Genomic DNA, 5,828 nt, shown 5'->3' with positions numbered 1-5,828 from the left:
GATCTAACACATGAGCATGGTTGATTCACAACACGTTTACATAAACATCATGATTCATACATTATATCATTCTCAGTAGACTATTTGGAGATATCGCGTTTTCGTTTTCTCTTGCCTTCTTTGCTACAGGAATTCTTGTCGTTGGCTTTCGTTATTCGATTCGTTTTGATTTCGATCTCCGATCTTTTCATCTACATTGAATAACTTCGTTAACTGTGTTCGTTGCAGGGGTTCCATTTCAATCACGTGGCTAGAAATATATCTTTAGGCATACGACTTCGTTATTTTATCCTTAATATTTTAAGTCAGTAAATCTCGTATTTTGCGGATAACGCTAAGCCATCAAGTGTGCCTTTAACAGAAACAATCTAGCTCCTAGAAAACTCAGTTCTATTGACATGTCATTTTGTCGATTTTCTATTCTCAATTCCATTGCATTCCTCACTCATTCATAATTCTTTTCGATAACATCCATTGATATCATCAACCTAATGGAAAGACTAATTCTCGATAACTTGCTTTATATGCAAATTCAATTTCATTTCCTCACCATAAATCATACTTTTCCTCACAACATTTTTGCAAAACCTTACATTCTCTAGTCCAACTTTTCTTTATGGAGATAATCAAGCGTCCTTTCAGATAACTACAAAAACAATCCTTATAAATGATGCGGAAAGGTAACCCAAGAATACCATCAACTTTACTGAAAGACCAATTCTTGATAGCTTCTTTTATAATTCTCAGAACTTCATTGTGTAACCTCAATTTCATCTTTTTACCACAAACCATGTTTTGGTTGCGCATAATATTCTTGCGTAACTTTTAAAATTCTAGCTTAGCTTCCTTAACATATCTGAAAATACACTTAGGTACTTGCAACCACAAAAACAATCATTATAAAGGGTTCGGAATAGTAACTCAAAAATCAATTATACTCGCATGCTTTAAACCTTGAATAACCTTGATTTAATCGGTGATTCGCCATTTAAAATACAAACTTATGTTCTTTTGGTACCCTATCTTTAAACTTTATCGACAAACTAATTCTTGATAGCTTATTCTTGATTGCTAATCTGAAACAGTGATTTATTCTCTGTGCAGTAAGTTAGGTTAGAAGTTAGCTACATTATTCTCTACTCCGTCCTTGGATTTGTGAAGGATTTAGTATATATTAATGTTAGGGGATCTATTAATCTGTTTTGTTTGTTTTGTTTTTAGGATCTCTTTTAGTTTGATGGTATTACTAGCTAGTTTCTTGAATCCAATATCCATTTCATGTCGAGATGTGAAATAATCAGGTGTTTATGATATTTCAGTAGGTTAGCTTATGGTCTCTTGTTATGTGAATTTGTAATTCCCTCTTTTGCGCTCATATGAGCCTTTCCTTGGCTTATTGTTGATGATTCTATAGGGTTCATGCAAAAGTGGTTTTCCACTTTATTCTCTTCTTGTTGAGATTTATTGGACGACTCAACTGATTAGTATATAAATCGCTCAAGTTATTGGTCAACGGCAACATGTAGAGAAATTTTACCGTGTTTACAAATATGAATAGTAAGTGCGTGCTTATATTCTTGCTACTTTATGCTATTTCCCCTATAACCCTATGGTGGTTTGCTGTCCGTCTTGCATCTCCTTAGCTAGGCGAATACATCAGTGACACTAATAACTAATTTTATTCGCACTTACAGTGTCGTTGTATGTCTATCCGTCAATAGCTTTCATGTACTAATTGTAATTTGCTTAAAATATGCAGTCACCGTTGGTTTTTTTCCAAGGAAGTGAAAAAGGTGGACATGCTGACAGATGACTTGGTATGTCTTTAAATTGCTTTTTATTTACCATAATTATAATTAGCCTTATACATCATGCAAACTAGTCATCTCCTGCTTGTGAAATACCCCCTCGCAAACACAATTATTAAACTGATTTTATTTCTATGTGGAGTTTGAGTTTTCTATGTAGAGTTTTCTCATTTCAAACTTATAACATAATTCATATGATTAGTTTTAAGTTTCCAAGACTCAATCCAATCTATTTATTCACATTTGAGACTTGTTTGGTCGGTATAGGTCATATTTAGGCTAAAATAAGGCATTTTCGCTCCCAATTTTTAGCTAGATAACCTAAGGACTCATTTCAAACTTATTACATGATTAATATGCTTAGTTTTAAGTTTTCAATACTCGTTCCAATCTATTTATGCAAATTTAAGGATAATTGGATCGTTATAGGTCATATTTAGGCTAAAATGACATTTTCGCTCCCAACTTTGAACTAACGAACCTAAGAACTCATTTTAAACTTACTACATGATTCATATGATTAGTTTTAACTTTCCAAGACTTAATCCAATCTATTTATGCACATTCGAGACTTCTTTGGCCGTTATAGGTCATATTTAGGCTAAAATGACATTTTCACTCACAACTTTGATCTAACGAACTTACGAACTCATTTCAAATTAATAACATGATTCATATGATTAGTTTTAAGTTTCCAAGACTCAATCCAATCTATTTATGCACATTTGAGACTTGTTTGGTCGTTATAAGTCATATTTAGGCTAAAATAAGGCATTTTCGCTCCCAATTTTGAACTAGATAACCTAAGTACTAATTTCAAACTTATTACATGATTAATATGCTTAGTTTTAAGTTTTCAATACTTTTTTCAATCTATTTATGCACAGTTAAAGATAATTTGATCGTTATAGGTCATATTTAGGCTGAAATGACATTTTTTCGCTCCCAACTTTGAACTAACGAACCTAAGAACTCATTTCAAACTTACTACATGATTCATATGATTATTTTTAACTTTCCAAGACTAAATCCAATCTATTTATGCACATTCGAGACTTCTTTGGCCGTTATAGGTCATATTTAGGCTAAAATGGCATTTTCGCTCCCAACTTTAAACTAACGAACTTAAGAACTAATTTCAAACTTATAATATGATTCACATGATTATTTTTAAGTTTCCAAGACTCAATCCAATCTATTTATGCACATTTGAGACTTGTTTGGTCGTTATAGGTCATATTTAGGCTAAAATAAGGCATTTTCGCTCCCAATTTTGAACTAGATAAGCTAATGATTTATGTCAAACTTATTACATGATTAATATGCTTAGTTTTAAGTTTTCAATACTCGTTTCAATCTATTTATTCACATTTAAGGATAATTGGATCGTTATAGGTCATATTTAGGCTAAAATGACATTTTCGCTCCCAACTTTGAACTAACGAACCTAAGAACTCATTTCAAACTTACTACATGATTCATATGATTAGTTTTAACTTTCCAAGACTTAATCCAATCTATTTATGCACAATCGAGACTTCTTTGGCCGTTATAGATCATATTTAGGCTAAAATGACATTTTCGCTCCTAACTTTGAACTAACGAACTTAAGAACTAATTTCAAACTTATAACATGATTTATATGATTAGTTTTAAGTTTTCAAGACTCAATCCAATCTATTTATGCACATTTGAGACTTTGGTCGTTATAGGTCATAGTTAGGCTAAAATAAGTCATTTTCGCTCCCAATTCATAACTAGATAACCTAAGGATTCATTTCAAACTTATTACATGATTAATATGATTAGTTTTAAATTTCCAACACTCGTTCCAATCTATCTCTGCACATTCGAGACTTCTTTTGCCGTTATAGGTCATATATAGGCTAAAATGTCACTTTCGTTCCCAACTTTGAACTAACGAACCTAAAAACTCATGTCAAACTTAAATACATGATTCATATGATTAGTTTCAACTTTCCAAGACTTAATCCAATCTATTTATGCGCATTTGAAACTTCTTTGGCCGTTATAGGTCATATTTAGGCTAAAATGACATTTTCGCTCCCAACTTTGAACTAACCAACTTAGGAACTAATTTCCAACTTATTATATTATTCATATGATTATTTTGAACTTTTCAAGACTCAATCCGATCTATTTATGCACATTTGAGACTTGTTTGGTCGTTATAGGTCATATTTAGGCTAAAATGAGACATTTTCGCTCCTAACCTTGTACTAAGGAACCTAAAAACTCATTTTAAACCCTTTACATGATTAATATGGTTAGTTTTAAGTTTTCAAGACTCCTTCCAATCTATTTACGCACATTTAAGTCTCATTGGGTCGTTATAGGTCATATTTAGACTAAAATGACATTTTCGTTCCAACTTTGAACTAAAGAACCTAAGGACTTATTTCAAACTTATTACATGATTATTATGCTTAGTTTTAAAGTTTTCAATACTCATTCCAATATATTTATGCACATTTAAGGCTCATTGGGTCGTTATATGTCATATTTAGACTAAAATGACATTTAATCTAATGCTCCCATCAAATTTTTGTTTTTGAAGGTCTATACTACGAGGAATGCGCCTTATGCTAGTGAGGAAATTGATGTGGTTCCTGAGGAATGGGCTAAGTTTTTTACCAGCAAGTATTTATTATTGGCCTGAGCGCGTTTGATCGAGTTGGCTTAGATGTTATAGAACAATCTTTTATATTAAAATGTATGCGTACGTTGAAATTGGAACGTACATATTTTTGAATGTACTACATGAACTTTGTTTTGGGATATATAATATACAAAACACCAGTTATTGTTTTTATAATTGTTATACAGGTTGCGATATTATTAGCGATATTATTATTGTTGTGACAGGTTTCTATATTTGTGTGCAAGGCACTCCAGATATCCCTAAATAAATTAAAAAATTTCCGCCTAAAGCTCTTTGTTGCAGCGTACATATATATGTACGCTGCAACAAGGGTGTAAAATTTAGCAAAAATCATTACCTGTTGCAGCGTACAAAGAGATGTTCGCTGCAACAGAATGGGTTTTTTGCAGCGTACACCAATTTGTACGCTACAACAAGTCTAGATTTTGGCCAAATTTTACACACTTGTTGCAACGTACATATAAATGTACGCTGCAAAAAAGCACTTTTCGCAGCGAACAATGTACGCTGCAACAAGTTCAGACTTGTTGCAGGCCCCCCAGTTGCAGCATACGATGTACGCTGCAACAGGGGTCTAAAAGCCCGCTGCAATAAGGGTTTTTTCTACTAGTGCTACAACCTAAAACAAAATAGGTTTCAGGCTGTGTCATAAACACAGTTTCTGTTAAAACGCCGTTTAAGAAAGCAGTTTTGACATCCATCTGCCATATTTCGTAATCGTAATATGCAGCGATTGCTAACATTATCCGAATAGATTTTAGCATTGCAACTGGTGAAAAGGTTTCATCGTAATCCACACCGTGGACTTGCCTGTAACCTTTTGCAACCAATCTAGCTTTGAAAACTTCAAGTTTCCCATCCTTGTCCTTTTTCAGTTTGAAAATCCATTTGCTTCCAATGGCTTGGTAGCCATCTAGCAAATCGACCAAATCCCATACTTGGTTTTCAGACATGGAGTCTAATTCAGATTGCATGGCTTCTTGCCATTGCTTGGAGCTAGGGCTCGTCATAGCTTGTTTGTAAGTCGCAGGTTCATCACTTTCAAGTAATAGAACGTCATAGCTCTCGTTCGTCAAAATACCTAAGTACCTTTCCGGTTGAGATCTATATCTTTGCGATCTACGCGGGGTAACATTTCTAGATTGACCATGATTCTCACCAGATTCTTCTAAAGATCTCTGAGTTTCATCCTGAATGTCATCTTGAGCATTCTCTAGAGTTTGTTGTTCGACTCGAATTTCTTCGAGGTCTACTTTTCTCCCACTTGTCATTTTGGAAATGTGATCTTTCTCCAAAAAGACACCATCTCGAGCAACAAACACCTTGTTCTCAGATGT

The 5,828-nt window shown here is 33.5% G+C and overlaps 1 long non-coding RNA gene across 1 annotated transcript; it reads left to right on the top strand.

Moving 5' to 3' along the window:
* Positions 1 to 1,656: 1,656 nt before the first annotated feature.
* On the top strand, positions 1,657 to 4,644 carry LOC130464798 (uncharacterized). The gene is made up of 2 exons (XR_008925136.1): positions 1,657 to 1,817; positions 4,387 to 4,644. It is a non-coding gene; the product is annotated as an uncharacterized lncRNA (long non-coding RNA).
* The last annotated feature ends 1,184 nt before the right edge of the window (positions 4,645 to 5,828 follow it).

The sequence above is a fragment of the Spinacia oleracea genome, unplaced genomic scaffold (genome assembly GCF_020520425.1).
Source record: "Spinacia oleracea cultivar Varoflay unplaced genomic scaffold, BTI_SOV_V1 SOVchr0_002, whole genome shotgun sequence".
Classification (NCBI taxonomy): Eukaryota; Viridiplantae; Streptophyta; class Magnoliopsida; order Caryophyllales; family Amaranthaceae; genus Spinacia; species Spinacia oleracea.
This window is presented reverse-complemented; position numbering and strand designations above follow the sequence as displayed.